This window comes from Ranitomeya variabilis, chromosome 4 (genome assembly GCF_051348905.1).
Source record: "Ranitomeya variabilis isolate aRanVar5 chromosome 4, aRanVar5.hap1, whole genome shotgun sequence".
Lineage (NCBI taxonomy): Eukaryota > Metazoa > Chordata > Amphibia > Anura > Dendrobatidae > Ranitomeya > Ranitomeya variabilis.
The window spans coordinates 337,400,375-337,427,703 of record NC_135235.1 but is presented as its reverse complement, the minus strand read 5'-3'; the positions used below and the strand labels follow the sequence as shown (position 1 = coordinate 337,427,703).

The following is a 27,329-nucleotide window of genomic DNA, read 5'->3' as shown; positions in this document are numbered from 1 at the left end:
ACCTCTTTTGTATCCTTCTGCTATCTAGTAAGTGGACCTCTCTTTGCTAAATCTACCTTCATACTGTGTATGTCTTTTCCCCTAAACTCACCGTCATTACATGTGGGGGGCTGCTATCATCTTTTGGGGGATTTCCCTAGAGGTAAGCCAGGTCTGTTCCTTCCTCTACCAGGGGTAGTTAGTCCTCCGGCTGGCGCGTGGCATCTAGGGTTAATCAGGTATGCTCCCTGGCTACTATTAGTTGTGTGGTAGATTTAGCTCACGGTCAGCTCGAGATTCCATCACCCAGAGCTCGTCCGTTATCTTTGTGTTTTGATGTTTCCCTGCCATTGGGAATCATGACACCTTAGGTCCTGAATCCGTCTTTAGTCTGTACCGGTCCTCCACCCAGGGAAAAGGGGAGTAGTAGGGTACCATAATACATTAATCAGACTAACAAGGTAATACGAACAGGGATAAAGGAAAATACCAATCATACAAATATACTCACACATATCACAGAGGAATGCACTGGCGAGTGGAGGAGGGGGTTAAACCAAAGTAGGAGAAGAAGATTAATTATCATACACCCAAAACCTATCAACTGTCACCGATAAATCCACAAACGCCTTCTCAAATAACAACCAACAACCTCCAGCTATGTAGCAAAAATCAGCTCTGGCAATGAGTGCTTGCCAGGGCCCAGATTATATAGGAGATGGAGTGGATAACAGTGAACAGATGAGAGCCTTAATGCAGGAAAGCTTCCAGGAGCTCTCCACTGAGCAGATAAACCCCTGCACTGCTAAAGGAAACCTGAACAGTTTAATATGAAGGTAAAGTGCTTCTAATCAGTGCAGGAGTAGGGGAAATCAAACCCTGAAGTATTCTGGCTCCTCTCTGTCGTGGTAAACTCGTCACACTCATACTCAACTCTGGTGCCACTGTCGTTCCAGCAATGTAGGCACTGCCTCTCTTGGAGATCACTTATTGTCATAGATGATTTATAGCAGCAGATGAGGAGATGCTAGTCTCATTGGGCAGACAGAGACCAGACGTTGGCAAAGGGAGGTGTATAGAGTATGATCATGAGAATGATTCTATTAACAAGGTCTGAACCTCTGATAAATCTTCATTTTTCAGTATTTTCTCATATGGAGCTGATGGGCCACAGTGCACCGCTCTATTATCAGCCCAATTGTCACACCATATATATCACTATTACTTCAGATGTATTACACCATATGAACATAATGGAATGAGATGAAAGCAGAGGTGGCACCGGAGTGGAAGCTCATTTTGGAGTGTATTCAAATATCAAGACTATGTAAATACTTCTGGTAAGTTTTGTGTAGCTGTGACATTGAGTGTTTAAATATCAAACCTTCACTGTTCATAAGAAATAATAAGAAAATATAGAAAATTCTCTATAACATAACATTAGAGTAAACTAGCAGAGAGAAATATTATTCAGGAAATTGTACTTACAGGTTAGTTGGCGCAGCTACAGGTGATTCATTAGGCAGGCAATTGTTATATTCTGATTTCTATAGGACAGAGGCATCTGATTGTGACCAGAAGGATGGATGGAAGTTTTCTCATACGCTCCTTGGAAAACATTCTGCTAGTTTAGTCCTCATGGCTCAAACCAAATACCTGCAAAAATAAAATAAAAACAGTAAAATAATAGTGAATTTTGTCCATACTTTATTTTCTTTATAATGGGTTTTATTTGTTTTAAGTTTTGGATCCTTCATCGTCTCTTTGTCCACATTTTTGTCTGTTTGTAATGAAAAGTTTATATGTTAGCTATCTGCCCTCTATTGGTGGAGAAGTGCAAATGCAGATGCATCATAGTATAGGAGTATTCAGTTTGTGGGTAATGGCATGTGTAACCAGGTTTACCTAAAGGGAACCTGTCAGTCGATTCATGCTGCCCAGATCTTGGGCAGCGTGAATCGGATACTGATGGCACATTTGCAGCGAATTTTGTTTGCTCTTGCGTTTCAGAGAAAACATAGGTGGAAGAATTGGCCGAGGAATATAGGGAAAGATGTAACTAAACTGCCGTTGCCTTGGGCCAGATTCTGACCTCACCGCTCTTGTTGATTAACAGGTCTCTCCCATGTGGTGGGGGCGCTGGACTAGTAACATCTTTCCATTTGGTCCCCTTCCAGAGGGTTTCAGAGAAAAACATACTGGGATGCAATCGTGTAGCCGGGCTCTGATTTATGCTGGGTTGGGCAGCATGAACCCACTGACAGGTTCCTTTTAAAGGAAGTCTATAACCCTCCAAAACACTAATGGGCTTACAAATATCCCCAGAAATTATTTTCTGTGAGCATAGTTTGCTGTACTATCCACAAATTTAAGTTAAAGCTCTATGCAACGAAAAAGCCATATATCATCACAAACCAGAAACACCATATTCTCAGGGACAAAGCTCATTTATAATGGATTGAGGCAAAATGAAAACCTGTTCTGGATCAGGTGAATCACAATGTGAAATTCTTTATTGAAACCCCTTACGGGATGTCCTGCGGACTCAAGAGGAGAGGGATCATCCAGGTTGTTCTCAGCACAGTGCCTGCATCTCTGATGGTATGGGGTTGCAATAGCGCCTACGGCATGGACAGCTTTCACATTATAAAAGGCATTATCAATGCTGAGCATTTTAAAAAAATATTAAAATTTGAGAGTCCTCAGTGGTTGATATCTTTTGATGGCTAACTTAAAACATGGTAACAAATTTCATGCTTTCGAGACTACTCCTGCCTACAGCAGGAAATGGCAGCAGAGTGGAGCACAGGGATCTGTCAGCGGCTTCCTGCCAGGCACTTTCTGTATGACACAGGCGTGCGGCTGGACGACATCAGCATTCAGCGCGTGAATGTATCAGATAGAAAGCTGCCGGTGACAAAGATGCTGCAGTTGCGGGGAACATGTGGTGTTTGTTTTTTTACAATACATTGGGGGGAAGAGGGTTAGAACAATGATTGTGGTGGTGGAGAGGACAATGATGAAGGTGGCGAGGAGGACAATGATGGAGTTGATGGAGAGGGCAATAATGGGCATGATGGGGAGACCAATGATTGGAGTGGTGGAGAGGGCAATGATGGAGGTGGTGGAGAGGACAATGATGGAGGTGATGGACAGGGCAATGATAGGGCTGGTGTGGGAGAACAATAATTAGTATGGTGGAGAGGGCAGTGATGGAGGTGGTGGAGAGGGCAATGATGGAGGTGGTGGAGATGGAAATGATGGAAGTGATAGAGAGGGCAATGATAGGGGTGGTGGGGGAGAACAATGATTGGGGTAGTGGGGGAGAACAATGATTGGGGTGGTGGAGAGGGCAATGACGGATGTGGTGAGAGGGCAATTATAGAGGTGGTGGAGAGGACAATTATAGAGGTGATGGGGAGAACAATGATTGGGGTGGTGGAGAGGGCACTGATAGAGGTGGTGGACGAGAACAATGATTGGGGTGATGGAGAGGGCAATGATGGAAGTGGGGAGAGGGTAATGATGGATGTGGTGGAGAGAGCAATGATGGAGGTGGTGGATGGAGGTGGTGGAGATGGCAATGATGGGGGTGGTGGGGAGAACAATGATGGAAGTGGTGGAAAGGGCAATGAATGAGGTGGTGGAGAGGGCAATGATGGAGGTGGGGAAGAGAGCAATGATGGAGGTGGGGAAGAGGACAATGATGGGAAACAGGGGAGGAGGAAAATGAGGGATTTGGGGGATTGAGATGAGAGGAAGGGGGACTTATAATGGACTTATTAACAGGTGGAGGGGGAAGACTTTAGATGTGGCTGTAAAATAAATAGGGTGGTGGAGGAGGGTGCTAAGCCCCTGATAGCATCACAATAATATTATGAGATGGAGGAGAACACTATCAGGGTCTTAAAATTTATTGGGGCAGAGGAGGCGATAAGGTGCATAGGACACTTTATGATTAATTGAAAGGTGGGAGAAGACGCTGTCAGGGACTTGTATTGAATTGGGAGGTGGCAGAGGATGCTCAGTACCTGATAGCGTCTTCTCCCACCCTCAAATTCATTATGATGCTATCAAGTACTTATAATGAATGATGGGGACGTAGGACAGGGACTAAGGCTATCTGCACATGTTCAGGATTTGCGGAAGAAAATTCTGCTGCATATCCTAATGTGTTGGCAGGAAGAACGCTGCGTAAAATACATTTATTTTTTTGCAACGTTTTTCCCATGCTTTTGTTACGTATTTTCCCCACTCAATACTATAGGTGAAATATGCTGGAAGACTTGACATTATGCAGATTTTCATCTGCTGCAAATCTGCAAGGAAAAAATAAGCAACGTGTGCATGAGACTTCAGGGATCTCATTCACTTTGCTTGTAGTGTAAAACTTTACATATATTCCTTACAAAAGGGGAGAGTCCCAGACTGAATAGTTTATATTATTGGGTGGTGGAGATTATAGTAAATGGGGGTCACAGTGCTGCTTATCACTTTATATTTTTAATGGTGCATGGCTAATAGTATATTAATGGTCGGGTACATATCTGTATTCAGGGGGGTGACACATGTATGTATACAATGTATGTGACCTTGTTATTTTCAGAGCTGCGATGATCATCGTGACAAAACGAGTCGTGGCTGGGAGATGTCGACATGAAGTTCTGACCAGATGGAGAAGAAACAGCAGAAAATGACTCTAATCTGACGAGACGTCAGTGGTAAGTGCTTGGATGTGGATATTATTCTGTATCCACACTGTGTGACGTGGAGTGATAATGTTTTTAGTAAAGTCCCTTTTTCTACATTGTCACATTTGCGTGACATGTCAGTCTGCTTCCAGGTTTTTTTATCAGATAGCACACGGGCTCATAGCGTTTTATAGGTCCATTCACACATACAGTGCCTTGCGAAAGTATTCGGCCCCCTGGAACTTTTCAACCTTTTCCCACATATCATGCTTCAAACATAAAGATACCAAATGTAAATTTTTGGTGAAGAATTGGCAACAAGTGGAACACAATTGTGATGTTGAATTAAATTTATTGGTTATTTTAAATTTTTGTGGAAATTCCAAAACTAAAAAGTGGGGCGTGCAATATTATTTGGCCCCTTTAACTTAATACTTTGTTGCGCCACCTTTTGCTGCGATTACAGCTGTAAGTCGCTTGGGGTATGTTTCTATCAGTTCTGTACATCGAGAGACTAAAATTCTTGCCCATTCTTCCTTGGCAAACAGCTCGAGCTCAGTGAGGTTTGATGGAGATCGTTTGTGAACAGCAGTTTTCAGCTCTTTCCACAGATTCTCGATTTTATTGAGGTCTGGACTTTGACTTGGCCATTCTAACACCTGGATACGTTTATTTGTGAACCATTCCATTGTAGATTTTGCTTTATGTTTGGGATCATTGTCTTGTTAGAAGACAAATCTCCGTCCCAGTCTCAGGTCTTTTGCAGACACAAACAGGTTTTCTTCAAGAATGGTCCTGTATTTGGCTCCATCCATATTTCCATTAATTTAACCATCTTCCCTGTCCCTGCTGAAGACAAGCAGGCCCAAACCATGATGGTGCCACCACCATGTTTGACAGTGGAGATGGTGTGTTCAGGGTGATGAGCTGTGTTGCCTTTACACCAAACATATCATTTGGCATTGTTGCCAAAAAGTTCGATTTTAGTTTCATCTGACCAGAGCACCTTCCACATGTTTGGTGTGTCTCCCAGGTGGCTTGTTGCAAACTTTAACCCCTTAAGCCCCGAGGGTGGTTTGCACGGTAATGACCGGGCCAATTTTTACAATTCTGACCACTGTCCCTTTATGAGGTTATAACTCTGGAATGCTTCAACGGATTTTGGCAATTCTGACAATGTTTTCTCGTGACATATTGTACTTCATGATAGTGGTAAAGTTTATTTGATATAACTAGCGTTTATTTGTGAAAAAAATGGAAATTTGGCAAAAATTTAGAAAATTTCGCAATTTTCCAACTTTGAATTTTTATGCCCTTAAATCACAGAGATATGTCATGCAAAATACTTAATAAGTAACATTGCCCACATGTCTACTTTACATCAGCACAATTTTGGAACCAACATTTTTTTTTGTTAGGGAGTTATAAGGGTTAAAAGTTGACCAGCAATTTCTCATTTTTACAACACCATTTTTTTTTAGGGACCACATCTCATTTGAAGTCATTTTGAGGGGTCTATATGACAGAAAATACCCAAGTGTGACACCATTCTAAAAACTGCACCCCTCAAGGTGCTCAAAACCACATTCAAGAAGTTTATTAACCCTTCAGGTGTTTCACAGGAATTTTTGGAATGTTTAAATAAAAATTAACATTTAACTTTTTTTCACACAAAATTTATTTCAGCTCCAATTTGTCTTATTTTACCAAGGGTAACAGGAGAAAATGGACCCAAAAAGTTGTTGTACAATTTGTCCTGAGTACGCTGATACCCCATATGTGGGGGTAAACCACTGTTTGAGCGCATGGCAGAGCTCGGAATGAAAGGAGTGCCATTTTACTTTTCAATGCAAAATTGACTGGAATTGAGATGGGACGCCATGTTGCGTTTGGAGAGCCCCTGATGTGCGTAAACATTGAAACCCCCCACAAGTGACACCATTTTGGAAAGTAGACCCCCTAAGGAACTTATCTAGATGTGTGGTGAGCACTTTGACCCACCAAGTGCTTCACAGAAGTTTATAATGCAGAGCCGTAAAAATAAAAAATCATATTTTTTCACAAAAATGATCTTTTCGCCCCCAATTATTTATTTTCCCAAGGGTAAGAGAAGAAATTGGATGCCCAAAGTTGTTGTGCAATTTGTCCTGAGTACGCTGATACCCCATATGTGGGGGTAAATGACTGGGCGCATGGCAGAGCTCGGAAGGGAAGGGGCGCCGTTTGACTTTTCAATGCAAAATTGACTGGAATTGAGATGGGACACCATGTCGCGTTTGGAGAGCCCCTGATGTGCCTAAACATTAAAAACCCCCACAAGTGACACCATTTTGGAAAGTAGACCCCCTAAGCAACTTATCTAGATGTGTTTTGAGAGCTTTGAACCCCCATGTGTTTCACTACAGTTTACAACGCAGAGCCGTGAAAATAAAAAATATTTTTTTTTCCCACAAAAATGATTTTTAACCCCCCAAATTTTTATTTTCCCAAGGATAACAAGAAAACTCGGACCCCAAAAGTTGTTGTCCAATTTGTCCCGAGTACGCTAATACCCCAAATGTTGGGGTAAACCCCTGTTTGGGCGTACGGGAGAGCTCGGAAGGGAAGGAGCACTGTTTTACTTTTTCAACGCAGAATTGGCTGAAATTGAGATCGGACGCCATGTCGCATTTGAAGAGCTACTGATGTGCCTGAACAGTGGAAACTCCCCAATTCTACCTGAAACCCTAATCCAAACACACCCCTAACCCTAATCCCAATGATAACCCTAACTGACACACCCCTAACCCTAATCCCAACCGTAAATGTAATCCAAACCCTAACCCTAACTTTAGCCCCAACCCTAACCCTAACTTTAGCCCCAACCCTAACCCTAACTTTAGCTCCAACCCTAGCCCTAACCCTAGCCCTAACCCTAGCCCTAACCCTAGCCCTAACCCTAACCCTAATGGGAAAATGGAAATAAATACATTTTTTTAATTTTATTATTTTTCCCTAACTAAGGGGGTGATGAAGGGAGGTTTGATTTACTTTTATAGCGTTTTTTTATATCAGATTTTTATGATTGGCAGCTGTCACACACTGAAAGACGCTTTTTATAGCAAAAAAGTTTTTGCATCTCCACATTTTGAGACCTATAATTTTTCCACATTTTGGTCCACAGAGTCATGTGAGGTCTTGTTTTTTGCGGGACGAGTTGACGTTTTTATTGGTAACATTTTCGTGCAGTTTGCACAGCACTCTGTCAGATCAGCGATCTGACTGACAGAGCTGCAGGCTTACCAGCGCCTGCTGTGGACCCGGAAGTACTCCCTGCAGTACCCGGATGCAGCCCCGCGGCCATTTTGGATCCGGGGACTGCAGGGAGGAGACGCTCAGTACAAGGTAAGTACATCGCCTTGTACGGATCGTCTCAGGGAAGCACGCAGGGAGCCCCCTCCCTGCGCGATGCTTCCCTGTACCGCCGGTACACTGCGATCATGTTTGATCGCAGTGTGCCGGGGGTTAATGTGCCGGGGGCGGTCCGTGACCGCTCCTGACACATAGTGCCGGATGTCAGCTGCGATAGTCAGCTGACACCCGGCCGCGATCGGCCGCGCTCCCCCCGTGAGCGCGGCCGATCGCATATGACGTACTATCCCGTCACTGGGAATTAAGTCCCAGGTCACCTTGACGGGATAGTACGTCATATGGGATTAAGGGTTTAAACGACACTTTTTATGGATATCTTTGAGAAATGGTTTTCTTCTTGCCACTCTTCCATAAAGGCCAGATTTGTGTAGTGTACGACTGATTATTGTCTTATGGACAGACTGTCCCACGTCAGCTGTAGATCTCAGTTCATCCAGAGTGATCATGGGCCTCTTGGCTACATCTCTGATCAGTCTTCTCCTTGTTTGAGATGAAAGTTTAGAGAGACGGTCGGGTCTTGGTAGATTTGCAGTGGTATGATACTCCTTCCATTTCAATATGATCGCTTGCACAGTGCTCCTTGGGATGTTTAAAGTTTTGGAAATCATTTTGTACACAAATCCGGCTTTAAACTTCTCCACAACAGTATCACGGACCTGCCTGTTGTGTTCCTTGGTCTTCATGATGCGCTCTGTGCTTCAAACAGAACCCTGAGACTATCACAGAGCAGGTGCATTTATACGAAGACTTGATTACACACAGGTGGATTAAATTTATCATCATTAGGCATTTAGGACAACATTGGATCATTCAGAGATCCACAATGAACTTCTGGAGTGAGTTTGCTGCAGTGAAAGTAAAGGGGCCGAATAATATTGTATGCCCCACATCTCAGTTTTTGAATTTCCACAAAATTTTAAATAAGCAATAAATTTCGTTCAACTTCACAATTGTGTTACACTTGTTGTTGATTCTTCACCAAAAATTTACATTTAGTATCTTTATGTTTGAAGCATGATATGTGGGAAAAGGTTGAAAAGTTCCTTAGTGGTTGAGGATCACAAATTACTCCAGCTAAGTAACAAACATAGGACAAGCTCTAGGGAGGTGGCAAACTGGACTGACCGCAAATCTGAACCTATCCAAACACACTAGAAGTAGCCGGTGAACGTGCCTAAAAATCCTAGACGTCTCGAGCCAGCCTGAGCAACTAACTACCCCTAGAGAGAAAGAAAGACCTCTCTTGCCTCCAGAGAAATAATCCCCAAAGATATAGAAGCCCCCAACAGATAATAACGGTGAGGTAAGAGGAAGGCACATACACAGGGGTGAAAGCAGATTCAGCAAATGAGGTCCACTAATACTAGATAGCAGAAAATAGAAAAGAGAATCTATGCGGTCAGTAAAAAACCCTTACAAAATATCCACTCTGAGATTTCAAGAACCTCCACACCAACTAACGGTGTGGGGGGAGAAACTCAGTCCCCTAGAGCAACCAGCAAGCGAGGAAATCACATTTTAGCGAGCTGGACAAAAAAACATAATGAACACTGATAATCAAAAAATGATCAAACAAAAACTTAGCTTGTCTTGGAGAGACTGGGAGCAAGGTAGACACAAGGAATCTGAAGAGCACTGAATACATTGATAGCAGGCAAGGAACTGAGTCTCCAGGTGAGCTAAATAGGAAACCAACCAAGGATAACGAACCAGCTGATGCAGCCAACCTGCAGAAAGACAACACTACACAGTACCGCTTGTGACCACTAGAGGGAGCCCAAAAATAGAATTCACAACAGGTCAAATACTTTCCCAAGGCACTGTATATGAAATTCATTGATCTACGAATGAGATCTGTGAGGGTCAGAGAATGTCATCTTCTGATCCGATTTTGAGGATCAGAATAGGACATGCTCAATGCAACTGTAAACGCGGACAGCACACTGACACTGCACACAGATAAAGGGAAGTAGCCTTATTATGTATAGCACAGTTCTTTAGCCCCTTTCTGACATCAGACGTACTATCCCGTCGAGGTGACCCAGGCCCTTATGACCATCGACGAGATAGTACGTCATATGTGATCAGCCTGACTCACGAGGTGAGAGCGGCCGATCGTGGCCAGGTGTCAGCTGATTATCACAGCTGATATCCGGCACTATGTGCCAGTAGCAGTCACGGACCGCTCCCGGCACTGTAACCCCGGAACACTGCGATCAAACAAGATTGCAGCGTTCAGGTAACATAGGAAAGCATTGCGCAGGGAGGGGGCTCCCTGCATGCTTCCCTGAGACCCTCAGTACAACGCAATATGATCGCGTTATTCCGAGGGTCTCCTCTTGTCTCCTCCCTACAGGCCCCCGGATCCAAGATGGCCGCAGGGTCCTTCCGGGTCCTGCAGGGAGGTAGCTTGTCAGTGTCTGCTGAGAGCAGGTGCCGGCAAGCCTCCTACACTGCCTGTCAGATCGCTGGAATAACACGCGATCAAAAAGACGGTAGATATAAATAAACATTGTACCGCTGAAAACTTCATCTTGTCCTGCAAAAAGTGAGCAGCCGCACAGCGTCATCAGCAAAGAATAAAAAAGTTATAGCCCCCAGAATAAAGCTATGCAAAAATAATTATTTTTTATATAAAATAGTTTTTATTGTATAAAAGCCCCAAAACATAAAAAATAATATAAATGAGGTATCGCTGTAATCGTACTGACCCAAATAATAAAACTGCTTTATCAATTTCACCAAATGTGGAACAGTATAAACGCCCCCCCAAAAGAAATTCATGAATTGCTGGATTTTGTTCATTCTGCCCAACAATAATCAGAACAAAAAGCAATCAAAAAATGTCATGTGCCCAAAAATGGTACCAATAAAAACGTTAACTCGTCCCGCAAAAAACAAGACCTCATATGACTCTGTGGACCAAAATATGGAAAAATTATAGCTCTCAAAATGTGGTGATGCAAAAACTATTTTTTGCAATAAAAAGCGTCTTTTAGTGTGTGACAGCTGCCAAACATAAAAACCCGCTATAAAAACCCATTATAAATAGTAAATAAAAAACCCCCTTTTCACCGCCTTAATTTAGGCAAAAATAATAAAATACAAAAAATATATTTATTTCCATTTTCCCATTAGGGTTAGGGTTAGTGTTGGGGCTAAAGTTAGGGTTAGGGTTGGGGCTAAAGTTAGTGTTAGGGTTGGGGCTAAAGTTAGGGATAGGGTTGGGGCTAAAGTTAGGGTTAGGTTTGGGGCTAAAGATAGGGTTAGGGTTGGGGTTAGGGTTTGGATTATGCTTACGGTTGGGTTAGGGGTGTGTCAGGGTTAGGGGTGTGTTTAGGGTTAGGGGTGAGTTGGGGTTGGAATTAGGGTTAGGGGTGTGTTCGGGTTAGGGATGTGGTTAGGGTTATGGTTAAGGTTGGGATTAGGGTTAGGGGTGTGTTTCCACTGTTTAGGCACACCAGAGGCTCTGCAAACGCAACATGACATCCGATCTCAATTCCATCCAATTCTGTGTTGAAAAAGTAAAACGGTGCTCCTTCCGAGCTCTGCCATGCGCCCAAATAGTGGTTTACCCCCACATATGGGGTATCAGTGTACTCAGGACAAATTGAACAACAATTTTTGTGGTCCAATTTCTCCTGTTACCCTTGGGAAAATAAAAATTTGGTCTCTAAAATATCATTTTTGTGGGAAAAAATCTTTTGTGGACACCTTGGGGGGTCTAGTTTCCAATATGGGGTCATTTGAGGGGGGTTTCTACTGTTTAGGTACATCAGGGGCTCTGCAAACACAGCATGACACCCGCAGACCATTCCATCAAAGTCTGCATTCCAAAACGCCACTTCTTCCCTTCCGAACCCCGCCGTGTGCCCAAACAGTTGTTTTCTCCCAATTGAGGGGTATCAGCGTACTCAGGACAAATTGCACAACAACTTTTGGGGTTCAATTTTTCCGGATACCCTTGGGAAAATACAAAATTGGGGGCTAAAAGACAATTTTTGAGGAAAAAAAATGATTTGTTAATTTTCACGGCTCTACATTATATACGTTAGTGAAACAATTGGGGGTTCAAAGTGCCCACCACACATCTATATAAGTTCCTTAGGTGGTGTAGTTTCCAAAATGGGGTCACTTGTGGGTGGTTTCCATTTTTTAGGCACATATGGGGCTCTCCAAACGCGACATGGTGTCTGATCTCAATTCCAGCGAATTCTGAGTTGAAAATGTCAAATGGTGATCCTTCCCTTCCGATCTCTGCCATGTGCCCAAACAGTGGTTTTCCCCCACATATGGGACATCAGCGTACTCAGGACAAATTGAACAACAACTTTTGGGGTCCAATTTCTTCTGTTACCCTTGGGAAAATAAAAAAATGGGGGCGAAATATCATTTTTGTGAAAAAAATAAGATTTTTTATTTTTACGGCTCTACATTATAAACTAATGTGAAGCACTTGGGGGTTCAAATTGCTCACCACACATCTAGATAAGTTCCTTAGTTGGTCTACTTTCCAAAATGGTGTCACTTGTGGGGGCTTTTCACTGTTTAATCACATCAGGGGCTCTCCAAACACGACATGGCGTTCTATCTCAATTCCAGCCAATTTTGCATTGAAAAGTCAAATGGCGCTCCTTCCCTTCCGAGCTCTGCCATGTGCCCAAACAGTGGTTTACCCCCACATATGCGGTATCGGTGTACTCTGGATAAATTATACAACATCTTTTGTGGTCCAATTTCTTTTGTTACCCTTGGTAAAATAAAACAAACTGGATCTGAAATGATTTTTTGTGAAAAAAAGTTAAATGTTCATTTTTTTTTAAACATTGCAAAAATTCCTGTGAAGCACCTGAAGGGTTAATAAACTTCTTAAATGTGGTTTTGAGCACCTTGAGGGGTGTAGTTTTTAGAATGGTGTCACTTTTTGGTATTTTCTATCATATAGACCCCTCAAAGTGACTTCAAATGTGATAATTTTGGTTCCAAAATTGTGCTGATGTAAAGTAGACATGTGGGAAACGTTACTTATTAAGTATGTTGTGTAACATATCTCTGTGATTTAATGGCATGAAAATTCAAAGCTGGAAAATTGCAAAATTTTCCCCAAATTTCCATTTTTTTCACAAATAAACGCAAGAAATATCAAAGAAATTTTACCACTATCATGAAGTACAATATGTCATGAGAAAACGAAGTCAGAATCACCAGGATCCATTGAAGTGCTCCAGAGTTATTACCTCACAAAGGGACAGTGGTCAGAATTGTAAAGATTGGCCCAGTCATTAACGTGCAAACCACCCTTTGGGGAAAAGGGTTAGCATATAATGTACTCAGTTTTTATGAATAGCACAGTCCCTTAGTATATAGTGCACTCACTTATGTATAGCACAGTCCCTTAGTATATAGTGTACTCACTTATTATGTATAGCACAGTCCCTTAGTATATAGTATACTCACTTATGTATAGCACAGTCCCTTAGTATATAGTGTACTCACTTATTATGTATAGCACAGTCCCTTAAAATATGGTGTATTCGCTTTTTATGTATAGTATAGACATGTTATTATGTATAACACCATCCTTAGTTACATAGTTTGCTCTTTTATTATGTATAACACCGTATCTTATTGCATGCCATCCTCTCTAGTTATATATGGTGCCGTCCCTTATTTTATAGCTTTCTCTGCTGTTACATACAGCACTGTCTCTTACATAGTGTATTCTTCTTATTTTTGTTATTCACAGTACCCTCTTTTATTACATAGTCTTATTTTTTTAGATATAAAATGACTGCTGATGTAGTAGTCAATGACCAGACAACCAGTCCATCCACTCCTCTATTAGAAAAGAAGCTTTCACATGCTCCATCAGCAGTCATTGCATTATATATCTAACATGACAGGGCGGTATGTAATAAAGAACGTGGCTCTATTTAATCAGATATGTAAGGGACAGAGCTGTACATAACAAGACAGCACACTGTGTAATAAGGGAAGGCAATATATATAATAAAGGAGACTATGTAAGATATATATGTATTTGTGTCGCTATATATACTATATATATATATATATATATATATATATATATATATATATATATATATATATATATTGTAGTATAGTGACCTATGTTATAGGTAGGGGGCGCTGTATGAGCTTCCCAGAGTGCGCATGGAGGCATATGGAGGCCATAGGAATGCATGGCAACCACAGATATGTGTGGTGATGAGTCAAAGTCCGGCGTTATGGTGAATGGGTGGTATGTGTGTCGCAGAGGGAGACACTCTGCACTGTTGGGCTGAAGCAAGGATGTTCTGGGACCTGTAGTCCTACATGTGAATGGTGTTGTTTATCTAGGGAGATTGGCAGGGCTAGTTCTGAGAGATGGGAGGATCAAACTAGCCACACACACACATCCACACTCCCACCTGTGGGAGTGGTTAGTACTATATAATGTAACTGAGGGATGGTCACATGGGCTCTGAGTGTGGACCTGAATGGTCTGTGCTGGAAGGTCCTGGAGAGAGCCCCATGTGTTGGGAGTGTCGGCTCCCTGAAGAGCACATGGCGGGGCTCTGGACCTCGCACAGACCAGGCTGTGGAACAGATGGACATCCGTGTTGTACTGAACGGGGTCAGAGTGAGAATGTCGGAAGGATGCCTCTGATGAAGAGAGGTATCCGAGAACCTGTGCAGCAATGGCAGGTAACGAATGGAGATTCGTGTTGTACTGACCGGGGTCAGAGAAAAGGAAAGACAGAGTGAGAATGTTTGAAGGATGCCTCTGAGGAAGAGAGGTATCTAAGAACCTGTGCAGCACCAACAGGTAACGGATGGAGATCCGTGTTGTCCTGACCAGGGACAGAGTGAAAGGAAGAGAGAAACGAACTGTGGTAAAGTTGAATATGTCCAGATACTGTTCAAGCTGTTACTAAGTTCCTGTGGATGTGGTTTATGTAGTGAGAAATAAACCTAAAAGACTCTGTTTTGATAGAAAACCGTGCCCGAGTGCGTTAATCCCGTGCCAAGCGAGTGTCCCCCAAGACACGTAGTAGGCGCTATGCTACAATATATATATATATATATATATATATATATATATATATATATATATATACATAATCTGTAGCTTTGTTGCCATAAAAGAAGGGGGGCCCAGACACATTTCCGCATTGGGCCCCAGGCTGTTAATGTCCACCCCTGAACCTATTACTTCCCAAGCAAAACAAACCAGGGTTGTCTTTTATGCCCTCATTATTTTCATCTCTCTTTCCAGGCATATCTGAAAACAAATATGTTCACCTCTACACCTGGAGGAAGACTTGGCAGCTGGATTTTAATATTGCTGAGGATCTCAGTGGTTGGATGCCTCCAGATTATTACATTTATTATATGTCTTATTCATATGTTATATACATCTGTCCATTTGAAGACCCCTTTATATGTTATTTTGCATAATTATGACTTCTTCTGCATTATTTACTTTGCTTCTTATCCTGACTTATTATTTCTAATGGTATATTTCAGAAGAATATCACAACAATAAAGTTCTAGGAAACATAATGGCAGTGTAATTTGTATCCAACAAGCCTTCATGGTCTCGGCATTAAAAAAGTGACACAGTGATCCATATTATTCTCTCCATCAGTAATATGTATACATACATAACACATGTAGGCATTCCTCCTCGCAGCCATGCATCTCTAGATAGTCATCATCTGGTCTTATTACATACTGTTCTACGTCGTCTCACAAAAAAAACAAAATTGTTGACAAGGAAAATAAACTGTATTTTTGTCCTGCAGAATACAACACATTTGTGCAGTTACAGACTGTATACGGGGCTCAGTCAGCAGCAGATGTTTGTCAGATGAGCGAGCATGCAAGCAGATAACTATTTACAGATTTCTCCCTTTCTTGTCTTCACTTGAAAGGAAATATTATAGTAGTATGTTATTTTTGCCACTGATGGCCATAAATTTACTGACTTCCGTGAAGATTTCAACCAACTATGATAAATAACCACAACCTGTAATCTGCGATATGCCAAATACCTGAAGAGGACAGATGGAGTCACAGTGGGGAAAGTTATGTTTTATCTTGGGATGATGGCGGGTGATATGATATATACCTCTCATTCCCTCATATAAGTCAACTAAATAGGGTTAATAATTATGGGAAATATCATGCTTTACTGTCCCAGTAGTTCTGAGTTAAAGAGGTATTCTCAAGTCATCCTCCATCCTTCCCAGTTCAATCTTCCCGATCACTGGGACCCACAGGGTCATGTCTGGGTCCCAGTGATCGAGAAGATTTCCCCTTTATACCATGGATAGGGAATAATGTACAAGCCTGAGAGGACCCCTTAAAAAAGGTTTAATTTTTTTCCTGTTTAAGAAATTGTTTGTGATATTATTTAACTTTACTTGTGATTTTTTGATGCTGGCTGAGCTTCTGTAGCTTCATGTCAGTGTAAGGAGGTGGTGGGGACCCCCGACTGCCTTCTCTCTCCTGTGGGCACTGTACACATGTAACACGTGCGGCACCTTATTATTTGTTACTGTAAATGTAATATGTGGTTTAACTAATGTTCCTGTAATGTGTAATGTGCTATATTATGGTGTGACATTTACTTAATATTAAATGTGTTACTTAGCTTACGGATAGCATATTAAGGGTTGACGGTTGGGAGGAGTTAAAGGGGGGATGGTGCAAAGCCTCAGAAACTTAGGAGAAGGACTTCCTGCTCTTAAAGCAGAGCCCAGGCAGGCTTGCCCATGGCAAGACATGCACCATAGTGAGGACAGAGGATTCCATGGATGAGGGAAAAACAGCTGCCCTAGGCTGACGGCAGCGTGGACAAACACTGACTCCATGGGATCAACCCCAGGAGGAATACGGAATTCGGGACCAGGACATTTGCTGGTGACATGTGTAACCCCCCAGGAACAGGTTACAGCAACATTGCTCTCCTCACAGGGAGAGTGATGTCACGCTTGGAAGTGAGGAAGGATCCCTTTTATCAGATATTGAGCACATACAACACTGTACTGACTCCAGGCCAGAAGGGGGAGTTCTGAACCCAGTTTCAGGGGAACTTCCTTAGATATAGATATATATTCTGGTATGGAGGAGGAGTTATCAATAGCCAGTCTGTTAAAGGAGAGTGGAGTGAGAGGAGACAGACAGAGAGTCAGAGTGAAAGAGGGGGCCATGCTGCCACGTGAGGTGCTGCAGCTCCTGGGAAGAGCAAAGAGGAAAGCAGAGCAGTCTGTAAAGAGACTGAATGGGGAAGTGGAGCGCTGGAGAGTGAAGAGCTGGAGAGAGAAGCTGCGACTGGGCTTCCTCCACGCTGAGCGCAGATACGGGTAGCCGGAAGACCGAGGTTGCGGGATTAACTCTATGCCCCATGACAGAAACTGGCGGACAGCAGATTGCAAGTTACCTGTCCACCATTGACACCCGAGGACACAGTAGCAGATAGAACCCGGGTGGTGATAGAGATCCTGTAAAAAGGCTCGAGCTACCTGTCGTACGGGTAGTGTCCTACTAACAAGGGGGACAGAGAAGAAACCTGAGGACCTTGTGAGAGGCCTAAGGCAGCAAGGGACTACACCACAGTGCTAGTAGGAAGGCTTCCAACCCCCCCTGGTAAAGGGGAGTCCAGATTCGATTCCTAGCCGGCCGGACGATACCTGTACCTGTGATCCGGTACCCTGGACTGTGGCTGCCTGAATTCATCAGTAAAGAGCTAAAGAGACTGCAACCCTGTGTCCTCCGTTTCTTTATATACCACATACCACCTGCCCCAACTACACCAGGAGCCTTGGGGACACAGCCTCACCTGTCTGAAGTCATACCATCTTAACTGCCATAACATCACCCCAGTGGATCCACAGGTGGCATCATGAACACAAACTTTATACAAAACCCCTTTAAGGGCATTCCCTTTAATTTGGACGCCCAGGGCCACGGACCGGGTTGCTGCCACCGTGACCACCCCTTTAACGATAACAGGACCCGGTACCGAGTATCCCACGGCCCTGGCGTGCGTTCCACATGTAACAGAGTCTGCAGGGAAAGTACAGGAAGCATTGTCTCATTTGCACCGTATTCAGTAAAGTTTTTACCATTGGAACAGGACTGTGGCTTGTGGTGTTTTCCTGAGATCTGATCCCCTACAACCCAAGTGAACGTGTGATGAAGGTAACTGACTGTACCACGGGACTGGGACTTCACTTGTCTTTTCATGTACAAGGGGTCAGGGTACTCACTGACTGTGACTTAGTGGACTCGCCCAAGACTACCACCCCGTGCCACCTTGTTACATTTGGCATAGTCAGCATGATTGAATCTAGAAACCCCGCAGCTACAGGACTGGTGAAAAACATTCCCGGGACTTGTGGACTGATGATTGAGTTGTGATCCTAGATGGTGCTAAACACTGTCGAGAAGGAGACGGTGGAGCGAAAATGTAGGGTGGTGCCGCCCTTCGTGGGCATCCTGGAAAGCATCTGGTGCCAAAAGGAAGGGAGCCGTGGCCTGAGTTGAGGCCACATCTCACTGTGATTGATACCCTCCTAAAATGGGTGCGGGCGAAGAAGTTTCAGCCTTTACCGCAGAGTGTGAGAAAATGGGTGTAACTTCCGGACGTGACTCCACCCATGAATGGGTGTAACCCAGCAGGATTGACCAGCTCATCTGAAGGGAATGCGCCATTACCTGTTGCGATGTTCTGAAGGAGAATGACTGTAGAGGAGGGATAGGACACCAGGGCTGAGAGCGGCCTGTGGCCCGGTCAGAGACGGGCCCACGATTTAAAAGCTGGCAGCTGAGGGAGCAGGATGAATGGTTCACTTTCGGACAGTGGGAGAAGGAGCTTACCGGGAGCCTGAGTATCGCGCGACCCGGGAAACAGAAAGAGGTACGGAAGACACTGGAGGCCATGCTGAAAAGAGTCACCACCACTGTCGTCCCTGGCTCACGCATCTGCGTGAGGGGATCATCATCGGATGCGGCATCGGTGAGTGTGGAGTCTGTGGTCTTCTCGGTGGCTGTGTCGACTCCTGTGTTGTCACCCTCTTCGGCTTTGTCACCCTTTTCGACTTCGACCCCCTCTTCGGCTCTGTCGCTTCTCCCGACTCCACCATCTTCTCCGGTCCTGTCACCCTCTGCGGCCTTGCGGCCTGCACCGGCCCTGCCCATCACCATCGGCGCGTACCTGGAGGAATCCTGGGTGCCCACTGTGGAGGAAGTCCGGTGGATTAGAGGAAAGATTAGCAAGAAAAAGCGTCGGGAACGCTGAATTCTGCTGGAGTTACAACACCCCGGTGGGGGAGCCATGTCCAGTCGGGTAGCCCACGGTCGCATCAAGTACTTTAACGTTTCAAAAAGGTACGGATTTATCCAGGAAGCCGAAACTAGAGAGAAAGTAAATGTCAATGCTGGGTCCATTGATTGTAAGGGTCCCCTCCAGGAATTGGACTGTGTGACTTTTATTAAAGAATCGGGACCTCGGGGGCCATATGCAGTGGTGTCAGGATGGTCTCCAGCCCAGAGGAGTGACGGGCACGTGCAGCCCAATCTAATATGCAGCTGACTGCCGCTGTCGCTGACCCTGTGACCAGCCAGGGGGCTGTAGATGCAGTCGAATCATGGGAGCTGGGAGCTCCGTTTGCTCTGGATCTGCCGCTGGAGGGAAAGAGGAGTAGGAGGACCAGTGGAGGATCATCTTCCAGCGGATCTTCAGGACACACATATATTGTGTTGCAGGGCCCGAATGCAGCTCATTATGCTGCCTGGTTACACTGCATTAAGTGATGTGGCTCTGTATACAATAGAAAAAAAATGTTGTGCCAGTTGCACTTGATGGATACGAGAGACTGTTCTGTGTCTCTACGAGGGTCGGAGGCCCTGAGTGACACCAGGACTGAGTGTCATTGGTGACCCGGATGGTCACACGTGAAAAGGACTGTTTTGTTTTTTCCCCCCTCATCCACGTTTTCTTTGCGCACCGTTGTGCATCCCCTGCTGGATTACAGGACGAAGACTCTAAAGGGGTTAATCAATGTGAACTGTGTGTGCGGCTGCTTTCAAAACTGAATTGTTTTAACCTTGAACTTTACCCATTTTAACCCTGAACTGTCCCCTGTTAAAAGCAGCCCATTTGTGCTTTACTGGGCCCGTAGGCTACTAAAAGGAGGGAGAGGGAAAGATCTGTGCAGTAGGACTAAAGGAACGAGCTGGCTCAGGACTATATGGACTATTGCTGAATTGGCCACGGGGCCAGTGTGTTTGTTTTATCATTGGACTCCTATGTTCGGATGCCCAGAGTAGGAAAGGACTGGACTACGGACCTGAACTGATGTTATGTGGTATCTCTGAACTGCTGATGGGTGGTACCTGTGTGAAGACAGGTCCCAGGAGCCACAGGACTGAAGTCAGTCGGACTCACTTTAAAAGGAAATTGAACTTTTTGGTTCCGCGGCTCCAGCCGAGGTCACGGTTGACCTATAAGACTGCATGAACTGTAAAAATGTTAAATGTTTTAAAATTTCTAACAGTTTTAGTTACAGGTGCTGTCATGGTCGGGGACGACCACATTTTTGGAGGGAGGAGCGTAAGGAGGTGGTGGGGACCCTCGATCTTATTATTTGTTACTGTAAATGTAATATGCGGTTTATCTAATGTTCCTGCAATGTGTAATGTGCTGTATTATGGTGTGACATTTACTTAATATTAAATGTGTTACTTAGCTTAGGGCTAGAATATTAAGGGTTAACAGTTGGGAGGAGTTAAACGGGGGAAGGTGCAAAGCCTCAGAAACTTAGGATAAGAATTTCCTGCTTTAAAAGCAGAGCCCGGGCAGGCTTGTCCATGGCAAGACATGCACCATAGCAAGGACACAGGATTCCCCAGACAAGGGAATAACAGATGCCCTAGGCTGATGGGCAGCATGGACAAACACTGGCTCTGTGGGGTCGACCCCAGGAAAAAATACAGGATTCGAGATCAGGACAGGTACTGGTGACATGTAACACACAGAGGCTGCAGGGAAAGTACAGGAAATATTGTCTCGTTTGCACTGTGTTCAGTAAAGTTATTACTGTTGGAACAGGACTATGGCTTGTGGTGTTTTCCTGAGATCTGATCCCTACAACCGAAGTGAACATGTAATGAAGGTAACTGACTGTACCACACGCTGGGACTTCACTTGTCTTTTCATGTACAAGGGGCTGGGGTGCTCACTGACTGTGACTTAGTGGACTCGCCCATGACTACCATCCCCTGCCACCTTGTTACATCTGCACAGATGAAGTAGTAATGTAATAATTATAAAGTGCTCTGCAGAATAAAATAACAAGGCAAACAAGATGAAATGGGACTGTCATCGAGTGAGAAACAGAAGGACGACCATAAGTTACAATTAGACTTCAGCAGGTCAATACACTTAAATTTTTTCTTTATCATGTACCAATTATGTTGCCTCTTGACCTGTTAGGCTAAATTCACACTGGGCGTTTTTGCAGCTTTTTTATGCTAATTTTCAGCTGCATTTGACAGTACCAGCTATGTCTATGAGATTTCAGAAATCTCATGCACACAGTTTGTTTTTGTTATCAGTATTTTGTGCTTTGCTGCATTTTCTGGACATAGGGCAGGTCAATTCTTTCAGCTGTTTTTTAGTGTTTTTCACCCAATTGAATTGAATGGAAAAAGCACATGAAAAAAACGCACCGAAAACACAGCAAAACCTGCATTTTTGCCACAGCTTGTTTCCTGTCAAGTACTAAGGTTTTACTGCAGAAAAAATGCAGCAGAAAAAATGCAGCAAAAATGCCCAGTGTGAACTTAGCCCAAGAATAGAATGTTTTTCTTCCATGCCAACTGTTCAGAGATTTCTGGACAATCTGTAAAAATATGGCATTTTTCTTAAAAATCTTAATGATTTATGGTATTATGGTATGCTGATGTGTCTGTAAAAATGTTGGCTGTCTGCGATTTTAGGATAAGCTGTTCAGGATGAATTCAATATCAAGTTGACAATCATTTTGGCTTATCACCAAGAACAAAAAAGGAAATTAATTTCTGAGAATGTGGGAATGTTTTCAATCTGTTTATTTGAAAGTCTTCCTATGGGTCTTTCATATGTTATGAAGAAGAAAGAGTTTCTAAACTGTTGGAAAATCTCCATACAATTAACCTAGAAGAAAGAAGAATAACATACCGAAAAACATTAACCGTCGAATAATATGTGGACTACTATCCTTGTCAGCGTTTCTTTATCTCTCTTTGGCCCATAGACCCGAACAGATCATTTACATATAAGAAAAATGTGGATTTCTCTGGAATAGGTAATCAGATCACAGTTCTCACTGTATTATACTCATCATGTAGAAAAATATTTAGAATTGAGAGTCCTCAGTGGTTGATATCTTTTAATGAACTGAACTGAAAAGATGGTAACAAATTGCAAGCTACTCAGACTACTCAGGTCTCTTCATCAGGCATAGACCAATACAAAATGTGAAGAATCACATATTTATACACAACACAGCACTGAAATAATGCAATAGATAAGACAAGTGACGTAAAGCAGAACTATCATTATGGGAGAGGAATAAACAGTTGTGTCCATAAATATTGGAACAGTTCATAGATAAGCAGTGTGAAAGTTTTATTGTCCTCTGACTAGGGTCTGGTTCTGCGTTGTGATACCCCAACAAGGTCTGAGGAGCAAATTCCTTAATTGATGCAAAAAGACATAAATCCATGCGACACATTCATTCCTGCACTGAGTGTGTCAAAGGCTGTCTTGAGTTTATACTGCTAGACCCTTCTGTCTCTCTGGGATTTGAAGTTACCTTTTAATACAAGTAATTTCATGTCCATGGTGCTGTGATCAGGGAGACAAAAATCTTGAACACAACTGTTTATCACTCTCCCACAATGATAGTTCTGCTTCACATCATTTGTCTTATCTATTGCATTATTTTTCTGCTGTGTTGTGTATAAATATGTGATTCTTCACATTTTGTATTAGTCTATGCCCGATGAAGAGACCCGAGTAGTCTGGAAAGCTTGCAATTTGTTACCATCTTTTCAGTTAGCCATTAAAAGGTATCAACCACTGAGGACTCTCAATTCTAAATATTTCTCTATCTACTGGCTAACATGGTACAAAGATCCTCATGTAGATGTGTAGGAGCGATGATCCTACCTTTATCTCCTTTACTCCTATGCATTTTTACACCTTTAATCTTTCTTTTCTTTTTTCTTACATTTCCTCTATGCTAGTACCGGCTGCAATGTCTATTCTCACTGCCTCCACTTTTCAGGCTTTGATTCTTGCTCAGTAAATCACAAAATCTTTAAAAAATGTCTGGAATTTTCAGAGAGCAGATAACAAAGTGAAGCCAGTGTGAGACCCAGGGAACAGGGCAAAGAGACAAGAATGCTGCGTGAAACCTGGAAACATACCTCACCTAAGGGAGCAGACAGAAGACGCTGAGCAGTAAGAGATATGCAATATTCATTGATGTATTCATTATGTGTTAATAAGCTTTAAAGGGAACGTGTCAACTGAAAAAGGCCATAAACTTGCAGATATGGGGTTAATCTCCAGGTTACTAGCATTCTGAACCTGCCCCGCATCGGCACTTAGAGCCCTGCTGCAGGAGGAAATTAACTTTATTGAACAGGCATATTTAGTGATGTTGTATAGCGATTGCAGCACTCACGCCAGTCACTGTGTCTCTCACAATCTGACCATCTTGTTTTTAGCAATCGCACATGCACACAATGGTTAACATACTATAAAACTGTACTGTACATGTAATAAGGCCCTCAAAACCTACAAGAAACAAAATGAGCAAAAACCCTGCTGTAACTAAATAAGTAAAAAGCAAAAGTGCATTTAAATAACTCAGGGTTCTTAGTAATACTGTTCTCAGGGTTCTTAGTAATACAAGGTGACCCTGATCGGTTGTGAATTTTCTTTGTATTTTTGCATTTTGTGCAAGCAGGGGTATGGCTTTCCTTTCCTGAGCTGGTAATTACATTTAAAAGCTTCCCCAGACTGGTGTACATAGATTGGTACCCGCTCCTTCTGTCTGCCCTTATTCACATACTGAGGTCAACTCTGACACATGGTAAGGTTTTTAATATTAGACAGGGGATAACTCAGGAGACTCTTTGCGTGGAACAAGACAACTACAGGACACAGTTTTATAAGTGGTAAAGTCTATATTATGACACGGTGATTCAAACAGGTGCAGAGAGAAACTCAAGTCCACAACACTTGGTGCAAATAATAAACGCAGCTTAGCAGTCTATAGGAAACTTCAGAGGAAAATGCAATCAAGCAGAAAGTCTATGAAGCACAGTTATTCTTGAGGATACTTGACAGGAATAAATCCTTGTCTTAGTCCAGGCACAGATAGATATGCTTATTAGGCAGTTCAAATCACATCTTAGCTCAACCAGGGAGGCCTGGTTAATAGTCTCAGTTTATTGCAAAGCAGCAACAGCTTACATGACCAGCAAATGCAGATGGAAGTAAACACGAACAGCAGATGAAGGAGGATTACTGGAAACTTGTGTATGCAGCAGGAACTCAGAGCAGAGTAGCAGGATCACCACACAGGTTCACAGGAGCAGGTGTATAGCCAGGGAGTAATCAGAGGTCAGGAGCTGGATGCAAGGCAGAGTACTCTAGCACAGACTGAAGGCTGTGGTGGAGTTTTATAGCAGGAGACACAGTGCACATGAGACCAAAGATGCTATCTTGGAAAAGGGCAGTAATGCACAAAAGGTAAAAAATGTTCAGAGTCCTGACAAGCCTTCAGTAAAGGTAAAGAGACTGCAACCTTGTGTCCTCGTTGTTCACTGCACCTTACACCATCGACCATCTACACTCTGGGAAGCCCTGGGGATACACTTCACCTGTGGGAAGGTATACCATCTAGCTGCCATCACAACACCCCAGAGGACCCCTAAGCAGCGTCGGTCACCCTGACCGAATACCACAGGTGGCGTCACGAACATTATCCCTTTAAAGACCTTTCCCCCATTTTACAACGGACGCCCCTAGGGCTACGGACCGGGTCAGCCACCGTGACATCCCTGCCGAGAACCGAAGGACCCGGTATCGAGTACCCAATAGCCCTACACGGGGGCGCTCCAATACTACACAGAGCACTGTGACTGGCACTACTACACAGAGCACTGTGACCGGCACTACTATATAGAGCACTTTGACCCGCACTACTACACGGAGCACTGTGACCGGCACTACTACACAGAGCACTGTGACTGGCACTACTACACGGAGCACTGTGACCGGCACTACTACACACAGCACTGTGACCGACACTACTACACAGAGCACTGTGACCCGCACTACTACACGGAGCACTGTGACCGACACTACTACACAGAGCACTGTGACCCGCACTACTACACGGAGCACTGTGACCGGCACTACTACACAGAGCACTCTGACCCGCACTACTACACGGAGCAATGTGACCGGCACTACTACACGGAGCACTGTGACCCGCACTACTACATAGAGCACTGTGAGCGGCACTACTACATGGAGCAATGTGACCCACACTACTACACGGAGCACTGTGACCGGCACTACTACACAGAGCACTGTGACCGGCACTACTAAACGGAGCACTGTGACCGACACTACTACACAGAGCACTGTGACCCGCAGTACTACACGGAGCACTGTGTCCCACACTACTACACGGAGCACTGTGACCGACACTACTACACAGAGCACTGTGACCCGCACTACTACACGGAGCACTGTGACCCGCACTACTATATAGAGCACTGTGACCGGCACTACTACACGGAGCAATGTGACCCGCACTACTACACGGAGCACTGCACTGTGACCGGCACTACTACACAGAGCACTGTGACCGGCACTACTACACGGAGCACTGTGACCGACACTACTACACAGAGCACTGTGACCCGCAGTACTACACAGAGCACTGTCACCGACACTACTACACAGAGCATTGTGACCACCACTACTAAATGGGGCACTGTTATGTCCCATGATTGAGACATTTTACAGACTGTCCTGTACATTTTACTTGCTGTATTGCAGTTTCTCATATTGTTTATTGTTGCTATGTGTTCCTGGGTTTTGCATAGCTTATATCCTCCCTTTCCATGAAGTTTGTCCCTTCTGTCTCCCTCTGCTGGGTGTCATGTCACTTCCTTCTTCTTCTCCCTGTGTCTCAGTCTCCATCTTGGCTTCATTAGAGGCACATGTGCTTTCAGCTTGTCTCAAGAAAGTCTTTTTTACCTGCTGCGGTTTGTATGCATTCAACATGAATTATTAAAGAAATCAAAGTCTCTTCTGAATTCTTCATAACATGTGTGCCTGCAGCTGAGATAAGCTATCTGCGAACGTCGCCAATTGTAAGTAGGGTGAAGAGATTCAGTATCTCACAGAGCCATATTTGCAGCCACAGGCCCCGGGGACAGAATAGTAGAAAAGACTTACCAGATTCATCTGTAAAGCCACCAACAGCTTCTATAAAGCTACAGAACTTCCTGCAGAGCATCCGCTCTCAGCATATAAGAGACTATACAGCTCCCCTTCTCCCTGTGAATCAGGATGGCTGAAGGAATGACTACACGGTCTCTGCCAGACCCATTGTTAGAGAAAGAGTGCATAGAACTTGATCCACCATCTAGTGAGAAGGCTAGACGTCCCACAAAGCCCACATGGAAAGTAAGGGAGAATCTAGAATCTAGTAAACGTGATCTTCTCTGTGCTATAGCAGAGCTATGGCAAAAACTGCTGAGTCACATAGACAGCCTGTCTCAGCCTGCTTCTCTCACACGACCACCAGAGGGAACCCTCGCACAACTGTGTTCAGATTATCAACTGTATGCAGAAAAGGCAGATCAGTACATCTCCATCTTACAGAGACTTAACCCATCAGCTCCCTGCAAAGAGGTGCAAGCTTTCCAATAACTTAAGTCTGAGAGAGAATGCATGGTGCGTGAGATAAAAGCCAAGACTGAGGCAAGAATCGCGCTAATAGCCGAGATGTCATCTTGTATTTCCAGCTCAGCCAGACAGTCAAAGTGATCATCTAAGTCACGCTCTTCAAAATCCTCAACCCTCAGCGAACAGCTTGTAAGAGCATGTGTAGAAGCTGAGGCCACTAAAATACAAGCTACCTTCGCTCAAAAGAAAACTAAGAT

At 43.8% G+C, this 27,329-nt stretch overlaps 1 protein-coding gene across 2 annotated transcripts in view; it reads right to left on the bottom strand.

Moving 5' to 3' along the window:
* The window catches only part of PHLDB1 (pleckstrin homology like domain family B member 1), a 282,210-nt gene that overhangs the window by 221,434 nt on the left and 33,447 nt on the right, over positions 1–27,329 (bottom strand). For both annotated transcript variants that reach the window (XM_077250609.1, XM_077250611.1), the window contains exon 2: positions 1,468–1,635. The gene's annotated coding sequence lies outside the window, so the exon portion shown is untranslated. The remainder of the gene's footprint in view (positions 1–1,467; positions 1,636–27,329) is intronic.